Source organism: Dasypus novemcinctus, chromosome 29 (genome assembly GCF_030445035.2).
Source record: "Dasypus novemcinctus isolate mDasNov1 chromosome 29, mDasNov1.1.hap2, whole genome shotgun sequence".
Classification (NCBI taxonomy): Eukaryota; Metazoa; Chordata; class Mammalia; order Cingulata; family Dasypodidae; genus Dasypus; species Dasypus novemcinctus.
The window spans coordinates 39,911,839-39,926,653 of NC_080701.1; the positions used below are offsets into that span (position 1 = coordinate 39,911,839).

The 14,815-nt window shown below is 38.4% G+C and overlaps 1 long non-coding RNA gene across 1 annotated transcript; it reads right to left on the reverse strand.

Moving 5' to 3' along the window:
- Window positions 1–7,706: 7,706 nt before the first annotated feature.
- On the reverse strand, window positions 7,707–13,154 carry LOC139437831 (uncharacterized). The gene is made up of 4 exons (XR_011647735.1): window positions 13,097–13,154; window positions 10,525–10,651; window positions 8,378–8,482; window positions 7,707–7,852 (listed from the first exon to the last, which is right to left on the reverse strand). It is a non-coding gene; the product is annotated as an uncharacterized lncRNA (long non-coding RNA).
- Between the last annotated feature and the right edge of the window lie 1,661 nt (window positions 13,155–14,815).

Here is a 14,815-nt window from a genome sequence, read left to right on the forward strand (position 1 = left end):
GAAGTACGGCCCCATATATGTAATTTTACCCACATCCTATTTCACATGTGGTTTTCCTATGCTATACAGTCCCATGTTCTATAGATTTTAGCTTTCCTTTTAGTAATACATATGACCTTAAATGTTCCCTTTCAACCACTTTCATACTGCACATAATAGTACTGCTAGTTACAAATATTATATTGGGCTTTGAACTTTTCTATTCATCTCCAATTAACATACATCCTTCTTAACAATTCTGTACAAGTTAATCCTCAGCTTTTCATTCTCTAACTCCTTCTATTTTCTGGTAACCCATATTCAAGTTACTAAATCCACAAGATTACCTGATATATTGTTCATCATAGTACATTCATGTAGTATTTGGCCTTTTGTATCTGGCTTGCATTACTAACATAATGTACTTCAAGTTCATCCATGTTGTTATATGCTTTGACTTTGTTTTTTACAGTTACATAATATTCCACCATGTGTATATAGCATTGCTGATGGACATCTGGGTTGTTTCCAAACTTTGGCAATCATTAATAATGCCGCTATGAACAGTGGTGTGCTGATGTCTGTTCACGTCACTGTTCTCAGTTCTTGTGGGTATATATGTAGTAATGACACTGTTGGGTATCATGGCCAAATCTATATCCAAATTTGTTAGGACATGCCATTCCTCCACAGTGGCTATACCATTCTACAATCCCACCAACAGTGAATAAGCATTCCTATCTCTCCACATCCTCTCCAACATTCAGTTTTCCAATTTTTAAAAGAGTGGCCAAACTAATAAGTGAAATGATATTACATTGTACTTTTTCATTTGAATTTTCATAATTGCTTGTGAGGCTGAAACCTTTTTCATGTGTTTTTTCACAACTTGAACATCTATGGACAGTTGCCTTTTCAAATGTTGAACACATTTTTTAATTGGGTAGTTTGTCTTTTTATTGTTGAGTTGTATGACCTCTTTACATATCATGGATATTAAACCCTTACTGGATATGTGATTATCAAATGTTTTCATGGAATGTAGTCAGCTGACTTTTCAGCCTTTTGACAAAGTTCCTTGACATGCAAGTGTTTAATTTTGAGAAAGTCCTATTTATCTATTTGTTGAACCAAGAATCAAAGAATGGCAAGATGCAAGTCTCCTTCTGATCTCTACAAAAGAGAAATTGAGCACACAAGTACACTCACCATCCTAATCAGATGCCTAGACACCAGGAAAAAATTACAAGGCATACTAAGAAAATGGAAAAAATGGCCCAAGAAAAGGAATATATCAAAAGCCCAGAGGAGATGCAGGAATTCAGACAACCAGCCAATGAGATGCACACAAATTTCCAAAATCAAAGTAATAAGATGAAAGCCGATATGACTAAAGAGGTAAAAGACATCAAGAAGAAAGCAAGAAGAATGTGAAAACCTGAAAAGTAACAGAGCTCATGGGAAAGTGATATCAAAGCCACATTAGAGGCATACAACAGCAGTCTTGAAATGATAGAATAAGTGACACAGCAAACAGAACAGTTGAAATGGAAGAGAGAAATGCTTATAGCAGGACAACCAAAAAAAAAAAAAAAAAAAAGAGATGAAGACAAATGCATCTACTCAGCGTCAGAGGCTGAGAGCATGAAAATGATAATTGTAACTGTAGCAAATGTCCAAAAAAGAAAAATCCCCTAAAAGACTGTTCATGAGGCAATAAATTCACTTTAGGTAAAGGAAAAACAACTGGCTACACCATCCCACTCATGGTCAGGATATGGATGAGGTGGTACTAACTTGGAGGGCACTGGAGGCATCAATGAAACAAGGCTTGCCCTGGGACATAGCCCTGTACCTAAATTTCAGTGAGAATAATGGGCAAAATGGTAGAAAATATCCACAACAATGTTCTGTTTTGGCCTGGAATCAGAAGCCCAGCATCTGCCATTTTCCCTGAAGTGGCCCAGAAGGAGGGAATGGGAAACTGTGCCAGAAAGGCCAAAGAGGGAACACAAAGAACTACCAAAAGAAGAAAACTGAGGGGGCAGGGCTGGCCCATTAAGGAGAGCAATGTGGCTTTATCAAAGCAAAGCAGTGTGGATACAAATCAGAAGATGTGATCTCTAAAGAAAAACTGCTGTTAGGGGCAGAAGGTGGTTCCTTTAATTGAGAGTAATGCCCTACTAAAAGCCAAAAAAGAGAAAGAGGGCTCTCATGTGGGAAAAAGTTTCACCTGTTCTATTGTAGATGTTGCTGTATTGCAGATGTTGCAGTTATTCCCTATTTTAGATGACGTTGCAGTTCTGATAGCAAACAGCTACTTGATAGTTTCCAAACAATATGATGCGGAAACTAGGGTCGAGGCTCTCAGTTCCAGAAGCTGTGAGTCCCCTGGCCCCATCTTTATCTCCTCTCTTGTTTTTCTCTTTTATTTAAGTTTTATTCCACCTTCCCTTTGAGCCAACCAATCGCTGAGCTGATCTCAGCAACTGGCACCCAACATGGGGCATGAAGGGAAGAAGGCTTACAGCAACTGGTGCCGAACAGGGACCCAAAGGGAAGAAGGATTGCCTCAAGTGAAATAAAAGTTAGTGTAATGGCGCAGAGCCCTGAGTGATTTGGAAAGCCTTCAAAGTCCTCAAGGGTTTGCTTGTATTTCCCCAAGAGACAGAGAGCATCCTGTGTGGGTGCCAGATACACGGATGAAGCTGTGCCATGAATGCCAAGAGATGATGAAAGTTCCCGTGGAATCCAGAACCTTCGGTTATGCAGATGGAGAGACGGATGCTGGAAACTGCACGGCTGGGTCTCATTCTGAAGACTAGAAAGGCTCTACATCAAAGTATTTAAACTATAGAACTTGTTCAAGCATGGCATCATAAAGCAAGTACAGCTTGGGACAGAAAGAGATTAAGAAGAAAATTGAGAGGAGGAAAACTGGAAAAGAAATGTTGAATTATAAAAGGAAGCAATGAAGAAATTCTAGATTAATAGATTTGGAACTGCTTTTGTTTGTTCAATGTCAGTATGTGTGTTGTATGTTTCAGTGTGTGTAATTGTTCAAAAAAGAAAAAGAGGTAAAAAGAAAAAAAGAAAAATGAGAAAGAAAGGAAGGAAAAAAGAAAGAAAAAGAAAAGGAAGGAAAAAAGAGAAAAGGGAAGAAAGAACAAGAAAGGAAAAGGAAGAAAAAAGAAAAAGGAAAAGAAAAAAGAAAAAGAAGGATAAAATGAACGATATAAAAGTTAAGTGAATATTGTGAAAGGTAAAAAGTTTGTGGGAATGCTAACTGAAATGTTATAAGGTATATTTTTTCCTACAATAATATTGTTAATATGGAGATATGTGGGACAGAACTAGTATGCATAGAGGAAATTGTAAAAGTATCGTGGTAGCATTCAGTGAGATAATGTGTTTTGCAAAACTAAAACAAGCCTGAATGAATACAAAAAGTGCAAAAACCGTGAGAAAAGGTCAGCAATGGACTTTTGCAGTTCTTCAAGGTTTTTTGCCCTGGCCTGATGGCAATCAAACTAGCTGCATAGAAGAAACCTGTGGCAGTGACCCTACTAACATCAGGGACAATGGTATCTTAAGGGCCTGGAATAGGCAAAAAAAATTGGGACAAGCTGTAGGGTCCCTGCTACTTTATCGAATTCTTAAATGTTGGGTAAGATAAAAGTATACTCTCTGCTATAATTGATAGAGTACAATGTTTTCTTATGTTAATAGAATTTGTATATTGTTGGAATACTAAAAACTTTTATCCCTAAGATGTGTTAATTAGGAAAGGTCCTTCAGGGGAGTAGGAGGACCTCTGCAGGCTGCTTCAAAACATAGAGGGAGAAGATAGATATTGACTTAGCCTCTGAATTGGATGAGGCCCCAGGTCCAGTGAAGATGCTAACAGCACTATACAAACTGGGGAAGATGAGATGTTTTTGATCAAGCACTGGCCTATATAGCCTTGCTGGTGGGGAATATTAAGCCCATGAGTAATGAAAGTCTAGTCATTAAATGTCTTCTAGGTTGAAGTCTTATTGTTCATTGTTGCAGTTATGGATTATGTATAAAACGCTTGAATAGTAATCAGAAATTTAATAATGAAACATTTTGTACTTAGGTGATTTGATGAACTGTAAGTGATATATAAATGTACCTTGTTGAATGTATCGAGAAAAAATTTAATGAGTATTGCTCAAATGTAAAAGTGAAAATATCATACAGGAAGCTCTGTTCATCAGTAAAACATCATTTGCATAGACTTAGCAAAAACAAAAAGGGGGAAATGTGGGAAAAAGTTTCACCTGTTCTATTGTAGATGTTGCCTTATTGCAGATGTTCCCATTATTCCCTATTGTAGATGATGTTGCAGTTCTGATAGCAAACAGCTGCTCGGTAGTTTCCAAACAATACGATGTGGAAACTAGGGTCAGGGTTCTCAGTTCCAGAAGCTGTGAGTCCCCTGGTTCCATCTTTATCTCCTATCTTGTATCTTTCTCTGTCTTTTATTTCTTTCAGTTTTACACCACCTTCCCTTTGAGCCAACCTATCACTGATCTGATCTCAGCACTCTCAGAACTGGAAAAGCATAGAATTCTGCAGAGTTGCCCAATGAGCCCTTGATGCACCCCAGAAAAGAGGAACATACGGGTTGCTAAGGCTTCCTTTTACATGGTACAGGTCAGTGAGGAAGACACTTCTGACTCTAATGAGTCAGATAGGAAGGATGCTTGCATCACTTGTACCCTGCTCTTACTCTCTTTAAAAGAATGCTTAGGGATGGAGCTAAGGATTCCAGGATCCCACTAGGGATCATAAGTCCTTTATTGGCATAGGATGGATGGGGAAAGGAGGGATGCACACCTTCATCAGTCTCTTAAGATACAGGTGCTCAAATGGCAAAAAAAATCCAGGTGTCTGCAGTGAAGTCAATATAGTGGATGACAAAAGTCATTTCTACTGATGGTATGACTTGGTTCATGGAGGAAACTTGTAAAACTAAATGAGATGAGTTTTGTCATAGAGAAAACCATTGTAGATAATCTGGATATGGCACAGCAATTCTCATGCATAATGTTGATTGTAGAGACACTTCTGCAAAGTGTTCAGATATCTGAATGGATTCCAGGCAGACCTAGGTACCTCACTATAGCAAAAAATGATCTAATAGGAACATTTCACCCCCCACAACAATGGGGTGAGAAGAGATGAAATGGAGAACTCAAAGAACAACAACATGAAGGCCATCTGGAAGAATAGCTGGGTGGCGACCCCATTTAAAGGTATTGGGGCACTGAACAGTGCAGTGTAAGGAAAACAAGGCATTGGAAAGTATGTTGGAGAATGCACAGCTTTGAGGGAATGGAGAACTAGGAAGTTCTCTCTTGAAGCTACAAAGACAAAACCCAATCCCAATATATCCAACTGCTTTCTACTTCTTGAATGGAATGCACTCCCCACAGCACTCCCCAGGGGTGGTTTCTGATCTGACTAAAGTGGTATTTACAGGCCACCTAATTTAAACTGGAGATTATACGGATGCCATCCTCCTGAAAACTGTACATTCTGAAAATGGGACACTCCCTATGTCTTCAATGTAATTTCATGTGCTTGCTTGATGTTATTTCTATGTTCTTGTTGGAAAAGCCTTTTTATAATAAAATACTAATGCATGGAATGACACACTAACAGATTCTGCTTTCTGGGGACTTCTCTAACCAATGAACCCACAATTCACATGACTGACATGTTTCATTATATTTAGTTTCATTTACAATTCCTTTTTAAAGTGTGAGGGCAATAGTAAATGATACTTCAAAAGGAGTATGTGTATACCATAGACATTACTTCTAAAGTGTTTATGCATGACTGTTTTTAACCTTGCCAAAAGCACATCTTAGAATACTAAGGTAATAGATAAAAATCATAAATTTGTGTTCTAAATGTTTAACATTCAAAGTGATTTTCAGCTTGATGCAAGTCTTTTGTGTTTAGAACTGCAGAAAAACAAAAGTAAACTGTAACCTAACATAAAAGATTTTCAGCAACAAGATCTCTTGCTTGGATATATGCATATACTGATCCCTTGAATCAATTTCACTTTATATCCATCATTCAGTATACCTTTGTCATTTCACAGTTCTATATTGTTATCCCACTTAATTTAAATATTGAGACTTGTTCAAGCTCCTGACTATTTTCTGAATTGTATGCTAAATGGCCTATATAAAGCACTTTACTTTCCACTGAATGTTCTGATGGGAAATCCAGCTGAAGACTTTCCTAAATGACTTCAGGATTGTTACCTCAGCATAAGAATATTAATGCTCAGGAATGACTGGTCACTGAAGGCATGTCTTCACTTGTGGCACTTGTAAGAGTTGTATACAGTGTGAATTCTCACTTGCCTTCATATGTTAATGTATGAATAAATGATTTTGTGTGGTTTTTCATGAATACCATCTTCACCATAAATTATCTGGCACTCAATCAAGGGCTTTCATCTTGTAAAAAATGTTTCTCTATGAGTTGGAGCAGTGGATGAAGACTCCTCCAATTTCATTACATTTACGAGTTGTCTATTGTTGTATGTCTACACAATATCTTCTACAAGCTTTCCTACAAAGGTGGCATTTCTATCAATTTGCTCCAGGATGAACTGGCTTAAATTGATGGAGTAGGCAGAATGACTAAAGGCTCTGAAAGACTGATCATAAACACAGTTTCTTCAATATTTGAGTTCTTTAGTATGTTTAAAGGTTAAGTTGAAGACTTAATCAAAACATCTAAAGTATGAGTTCTCTCTTGTAATGTAAGATTAGAACACTGATCAAAGCCTTTCAGGTGTATGGCAGTCATAGGGTTCTTCTCTAGTTTCAGTTCTCTCATGTTGTCTAAGGTTACAAAATTACCCTAAAGTTTCCCCAAACAGATGCTATTCCTACAGTATTTTTCCAGTGTGATATTTCTCATGTCGTCTAAGGGCAGAAGAATGAGTAAAGGCTTTCCTACATACAAGACATTCATAGGGTTTCTCTCCAGTGTGAGTTCTTTCATGTCTTCTCAAGACAGAAGACCAAGTGAAAGCTTTCCCACATATAAGACATTCATATGGTTTTTCTCCAGTGTGAGATCTCTCATGTTCTTTCAGGGAAAAACAATGATGGAAAGCTTTCCCACATAGGTGACATTCATATGGTTTCTTTCCAGTGTGAGTCCTCTCATGTTTTCTCTGGGCAGAAAAATAGGTGAAGGGTTTCCCACATACATGACATTCACTGGGATTCTCTCTGTGTGACCTCTCATGTTTTCTCAGGAAAGTAAATGAGTTGAAGGCTTTCCCACATGTATGACATTCATAGTGTTTCTCTCTAGCATGACTTCTCTTGTGTTCTTTCAGGCCAGAACGATAACAGAAGGCTTTCCTACATGAGAGACAGTTATGTGGTTTGTCTCTAGTGTGAGTCCTCTCATGTCTTCTGAAGACATAAGAGGTGAAGGCTTTTCCACATATATGACATTCATAGGGTTTCTCACCAGTATGAGTCCTCTTATGTTTTCTCAGGACAGAAGAGATGATGAAGGCTTTTCCACATATAAGACATTCATATGGTTTTTCTCCAGTGTGAGTCCTCTCATGTTGTCTCAGACCAGATGAGTAAGTATAGGTTTTCCCACATACATGGCATTTGTAGGGTTTCTCTCCAGTGTGAGCCCTCTTATGCTGCCTCAGGCCAAAACATCAATGAAAGGCTTTCCCACATAGATGACATTCATATGATTTTCTTCTTCGGTGATTTTGCTTTTGTAGATTAGAAGATGACTTGTCACTGAGAGATTTTCCAAATAGACTGCTGAAGTAGAGTTTCTTGACCTTTTGAGTAAAAGACATATGTTTATTCACTCGGATTTGTGAGTAAAATCTGGCAATTCATTACATGTAATGCCATTCTATTGAGTATGAGATTTCTGCTTCAGAGAAGTAGATAAGAGACCACAGATTTTACAAAAATCCATTCATATACATATGAATCCTAGACTAATCATTTAGTGACAGTCTCCAAATAAAATCTTCCTTATGTTAGTTGGAATATCAAGTTAATCTCCTGCATGCACAGAGATCTTCTCTTCTTTTGCATCCCAATTGCAGAACTATCTAATCAACTTTGGAAGACTTTATAATGTTTCAAAGAATCATAAGAAGTGTGTTTATGCAATTATATCTATAAAAAACCCAGGTTATACATTTGTGTTTGAGTTAATTTTTCCCTAACTGCAAACTATCACCCACTTATTCTTGATTAACACTTAAGATCAACATACCTACAGTTAAGTGGATGTACTGAATTCCTAATTCATTCTACTCCCAAGTATCTATTTGGAAGACAAGTGTTCATACCTGTGAAGCTTACCAATGACACGATGGTAGCCATGTTCTCTCCAAACTATGGTGTGAAGGCCCCACTCTCTGTTAACACTGGCATGGTGGCCAGACTCTGAATTCCTAGGGAAAAGGCACAACCCTCTCAGAACAGTGGGGTAGTGGCCAAACTCCACAATTCCACGAACACAGGTTCCAGCCATCCAGAACATTAGGGTGGCAGCAGTCTTCATGAACAATAGGGCAGAGAGCTGGCCAACTCTGAGGATGGAGCAGACTCACCCTTTCCACATAAATGGGTGGGCCTGCTGTCTTGCCCTGATAACATATCTACAGTCCAGACTGTAGCTTCCATGGCTCTGACCTTGATTTTTCCTTTAACAGGTCCCTTTTCTGTCCATTTTAATATCAGCTCACAGTGGTTCCATTCATACACATCTCGCAAAAAACCTGTCCGTTTTGTATATGGTACGCAGAGATCCAAACCTTCTTAGAGGAAACTTTCCATGGATCTTTCCTAGAAGACTGCTCTTCTAATACTGACTTACACAGAAATTGATGATTTATTCCATGTTCAGTTAAACCCTAACAAAGAGCACTCTTCTCTGAGGACTCAAGTCCCAGAATCTCGGAATTTTCCAAACCATATCCCATTCCTCTGACATTTTCCTATAAGCTACAAAGAGAAACCAGGCTACTCTTTTCACATTTAGTTTGGAAATAGCCTCAGCAAAATGTAAAACTTCACCACTTTAAAAGTCTGCCTTCCATCTGACTTCAAAACTCAATTGTGCCAACTTCTCTGCCCCTTTAAAACAAATATCTCATTTCCTAAAGCTTCCAATTCATTACTTCCTTCTAAGTCTTCATTGGGAGAATCTTTAGCATCCATACTTCTACCAATGATCTCTTCAAAGCAATCTAGGCCTTTTCTAAAAAAGCACTTGCACTTCTTCAAGCCTCTACCCATTAACTAATTCAAAAGCTCTTTCCACATTGTTGATATGTGCAACAGTAGCATCTCACACCTGTGGTTCAAAATTTTGTTTTAGTTTCCAAGGCTGCTTAAGCAAATAACCTGAGATGGGTTGGCTGAAAAAAATGGAAATGTATCACATTATGGTTCTGAGGGTGGGAAGATGGCCAAATCCAGGCATCATCAAGGCAAGGCTTTTCCCCCAAGACTGTGGCATTCTCGGTTGTCTGCTGGCAACAACTGGTCCTGAGGTGGTCATTTGGCAAGGCACATGGCATCTCTTGGTCTACTTCTTCTCCTCTGGGTTTTACTGATTTCAGCCTGTTACTTCCCTCAGCTTTCTCTCTGTCTGAATGTCATTCTCTTATAAAGAATTCACGATTAATACTCATCTTGACAGAGTTGGGACACACCTTAACTGAAATAACCTCATCAGAAGATCTTATGTACAATGATCATATGAAGAGGAATGCATTCAATTTAAGAACATGTTTTTGGTGGTATGAACAGCTTTAAATCACTTTAGTGACTGAAGAAAAATAAGATAAACATTGAAGGTCAGTCAAGGGAAAAGAACCTGCAATAGAGAACATTGACAATTTTCACCATTAAAGGATTAACTCTTAATCTTAGCCTACTACCCAAATACAGTGAGGACTTTTGATTATTGATGCCCAAGTTCAAAGACACCCTGGAGAACTCTTTATATTTTCAAGCAAGGAGAAATTCTAGATTTCTACAATGGTTCATTATTATTTTCAAAAAGAACACTATAACATAAGCTCCCTAGAATAATGTGTAAAAGGAAATGCATGTTGTTTTTATGAATATAATCTGAATCCACACTAAATCCCTTGAGTAGAATATTGATACATATATTTAACACACATATTCTGTAAGAAAATAATCACTGAATTCCCAGCACTGCTCTACACGTTGGACACTGAGTAGAAGAAAGACATGATATTTGTGTTGAAGATGATTACAATCTAGTTGTGTGAAAAACTAGATGTAATAAGAAACAAATTTCTTTTAGGTATTTGTGCATGTTATAAAATAGTAAAACATGTATATAAAGTTTAAAATTAAAATATAAAATAATATACAAAACAATATGGACAAGCAGTTCTAGACACTTCTTGAGAACATAAGAGAAACTGATATAGATAGGTTAATTTGAGAGACTCACCCATTGAGATCAGATGACTGATATTCTCCAGCATCACATCTCTGAACAGCTTTCTCTGAGATGTGTCCAGCAAGGCCCATTCTTCTTGAGTGAAGTCTATAATTACATCTTTCAAGTTCACTAACTCCTAAAAACATCATGGACATAAGGATTCAGAGAGGGCAGAGAAGGATGTTTGAGAGGACACAATGAGAAAGTGGCGACTTTTCAGAAATCTCATACTGACTTTGAGTTTCAAGTCAGATCATTCTCATTGCTGAATGGTCACCTGCTTTTCACACCCAGAGACACACAGACGCATTGAATTAAAACTCCATTACATAAGAATATCACATTTATGTAAAGTTTATGTAATCTATTTTTTTAAAAATAGGTGTAATATGGTGGCATTTTCTAGACACTGGAATCATCCTAAATGATGCTGCAGTGAAGGATACAGGCCATTACATATTTTGTCATAACTTACAAAAATGTGTGGGAGGGAGCTTAAACTATATTGAAAAGTAGAATCCATACTTAGTGGCAATGCTCCAATATGTGTTCATCAATTGTAACAAATGCACCACACTAATTAAGGATGTTGCTGGGAAGCGGACTTGGCCCAGTGGATGGGGCATCTGTCTACCACATGGGAGGTCTGCGGTTCAAACCCCGGGCCTCCTTGACCTGCGTGGGGCTGGCCCACGTGCAGTGCTGATGTGCGTGAGGAGTGCTGTCCCACGCAGGGGTGTCCCCCATGTAGGGGAGCCCCATGCACAAGTAGTGCACCTCATAAGGAGAGCTGCCCAGGGCAAAAGAAAGTGCAGCCTGCCCAAGAATGGCGCTGCACACACGGAGAGCTGAAACAAGATGACACAACAACAAAAAAACAGATTCCTGGTGCTCCTGATAAGGATAGAAGCAGTCACAAAAGAATACACAGCAAATGGACACAGAGAGCAGACAACTGTGGGGAGAGGGGATGACGGGGAGAGAATAAATAAAACATAAACCTTTAAAAAAAAAGATCCAATGAGCTAATGTGTAAAGGGCTTCCAATCTAAACATAAGTCAGAGATCTATTATTCATTATAATGGCAGAGAACCTTACAGCAAAGTCCAACATTGTGCTGAACTAAACAGGAATCATACAAAACTCTGGATCAATAGACGCTGATGCACCCAACTCTACATAACCCAGGTGTTCACCATACAGACAGTTCAGCAGCACACATCACAGACTCCTGAGATGAGGTATTGAACAAATTCACTAATCCAGGGGAATAAGTCCTTCTGACCTGCACTCTCTTTGGGACCTCCAAATACCCCTGTTCATTGTCTCTCTCATATCTTTATTCCCTCTGTATGGTCAATAGTACAGGAAGTATCTTGATCCACTATGGTCTCTCAAGTTATTCAACAATTCCAAAGGGCCATAAATTTTACTCTAAATACTACAGTACTCCTAAATGCATGCCAAAATAAAAGACAAGGGAAGCAGACATGGCTCAACTGGTAGATTGTCTGTCTACCATATGGAGGATCCTGGGTTTGATCCTGAGGGCCTCCTGACCCGTTTGGAGCTGGCCCATGCGTAGTGCTGCCGCATGCAAGGAGTGCGGTGCCATGCAGGAAAGCATGCGTGTAGGAGTACCCCACGCGCAAGGTGTGCACCCCACAAGGAGAACCGTCCCGCGTGATAAAAGCACAGCCCACCCAGGAGTGGCACTGCACACACAGAGAGCTCACACAGCAAGATGAAGCAACAAAAAAGAGATGCAGTTTACCACTGCCACAATGCAAGCAGACACGGAAGAACACACAGTGAATGGACACAAAGAGCAGACAGTGGGCAGGAAGGGATAAAAATAAATAAAATAAATCTTTAAAAAGTAAAAATAAAAAACAAAATTAAAGAAAAATAAATACAAGACAATACTTCTTATAATTACTTCAATCAATAACGTTTGAAGAACGATTATCTACAAAAGTGGAATTTGGGCATTTTGGGACAAGTGGGTAAGGAGAATTTTAATGATCTTTATTTAAGTTTTCAAAATGCGCAAATAAATACCAGTACATTAAGAAATTAGAAACTGGGAGAAATGAATTATTCCTCCTCTATTATCTAACCCTAACTTTTACTCTTCTCAACAATGCACAGCCCTTCACCTGAGCACCTGTAGCAATATGCTGTTTGAACTCACCTGCTGAAATGTCAGTTATCCTACTGACTGCAAACTTCTGATCTTACTCATCTCTATCAGCTATATTCAACTACTAATACATGTGAAAGCCAAATGCAGGGATTAAAATGATCAATGAGTGCATTACTACTCCAATGAAGAAATGGGCTCACTGAGAAAAAACAAAGACTTAATGGAGTCTGGAACAAATCTGTGTAATGTTGGAAATGAAATTACCTACTGATGAATCTGTAACCTATCACCACTGTCACAGAGACCTAGGCAAAGTAACTGCAGCTCAGATTATTAAATATCTCCTAAATGAGCTTATAATATCCATGCTAATAGGAGAAACCAACCCATCTGCTGACCACACAGTGGTAATATCAGTAGGATATCCTACTCACCGGTGGTTGCACTGTAAATAGTTCAATTGATAACTGACTTCCTCTGGGTTTTCACTCCACAAAATAAGCCCTAGGTAAACAAAGTTGACAATGGAAAAAGAAGCTATGAAAATCTGGTCTTGCCCCCAATTTCCAATCTCACCTGTCATGAGTTCCAACCCTTCACTTGGAAGTAACCCCATCCCCATCAATAGGAAAATGAAGTGTGCTCCAAGAGAAATAGGGGGAGGACTGTCTTCTCCCCAAGTCAAGAGTAAGAAGGCCCTGGCTACTCTGGAGAACAAAGAAGGTACGAACACCTGGCTTCACTGTACAGAAAAGAACATGAAAATAATTGAGTTTTATATATTCATTAGCCAATGGTGTTCAGAGATTTCCAATTCCCTCCCTGAGTCTTAAAATGTTGGGTCTCCACTGTCAGAGTAACCAAACTAGAATTTCTCATATAGAATTCCTGGGCTTATGAAACATCCATCCCAGATTCCTGGACTTTCACACCCTTTCTGCTTTACTTTGTATCCATCCTTGAGTACATTTGCCCTAAATCATCTTGGTTCTTCCACACAGGTGTCTAATAATATCACTTACCAACACTGAGTTCTATATCTTATCCCACTGGACTTGGATATCACCCAAGATACTGAAGAATGTATTGCATTATGAGGTTGATCAATTCAAGGTTTTTTCCATTTGGAGACATCAATAGCTCCCATCATGCAATTTTAGCCCTTAGAATTCCCTGCATCAGAAAGAAGTAGAAGTATATGCCTTCCATCATCATTAGAGCACTTTCATATTTGGTTATGTCATCCTCAAAGTAACCCTGCTGAGTAAGTCTAAATTACCCAATCAACAAATGAAACAGGTTCAGAAATCTTTAGTAATGTTTAAAATTACATGACTAGAAAAAGACAGCCAGAATTTCCATTTTTCCCACCTGTCTCACGGTTCAAATTCCTGAAGTATTCCAATGAGGATTTACCTGGAATGTCACCTTTCATTTTGATCACCAAAGTTCCCAACTTATTGCCCAAACCTCTTCTTCATATAGTTTATTCACACAATTATGACCCCTATTCAGGTTCTCCTACCATACAGGAACTGATTCTACTATCAAAACATTAGCCTCTAACTCACCTGATGTTCATAGTCCAATATATTGGACACTTACTCATTTCCACAGACACCTATTCAGAACATTTCTCATGCCCTTCAGTGTATTTACATCTGTCTCCAATCACATGCCTTTTCCATGATGTGTGGACAAAGAACATGGAGTAATATGCTGATCTAGGGCTAAATATAGTTTATTTCCTTCAGTTCACTCATGTAATTTGTCAGTATACATTTATTTCTTTGTCTATCCTTTACTGGTGCAATTGCATAAAACAAATCCCTAAAAGAGTTTAGGGAAATTTCACTTTAAGAAATACAAATGAATCATGAATTCAGAAAAACTGCATGCCCACAATAACATAACCTGACCTCAGACTGCTTGGGTCTAAGTGCCTGGAGTCAAATCCAACAATTACAGCTCAAATAACAAAATCATTTACAAAATAAGTAAGGACTATCCCTTCTGGTTAAAATTCTCTTCTTTACTCACCAGAATCCAAACAAATCAAACATGTAAGGAAAACGACACTGATGAGGCTTTCATCCTCAGTCCAGTACTAAGAGTTCCTTTCTCACTGTAGAAAAAGGACCATTTTCATGAAG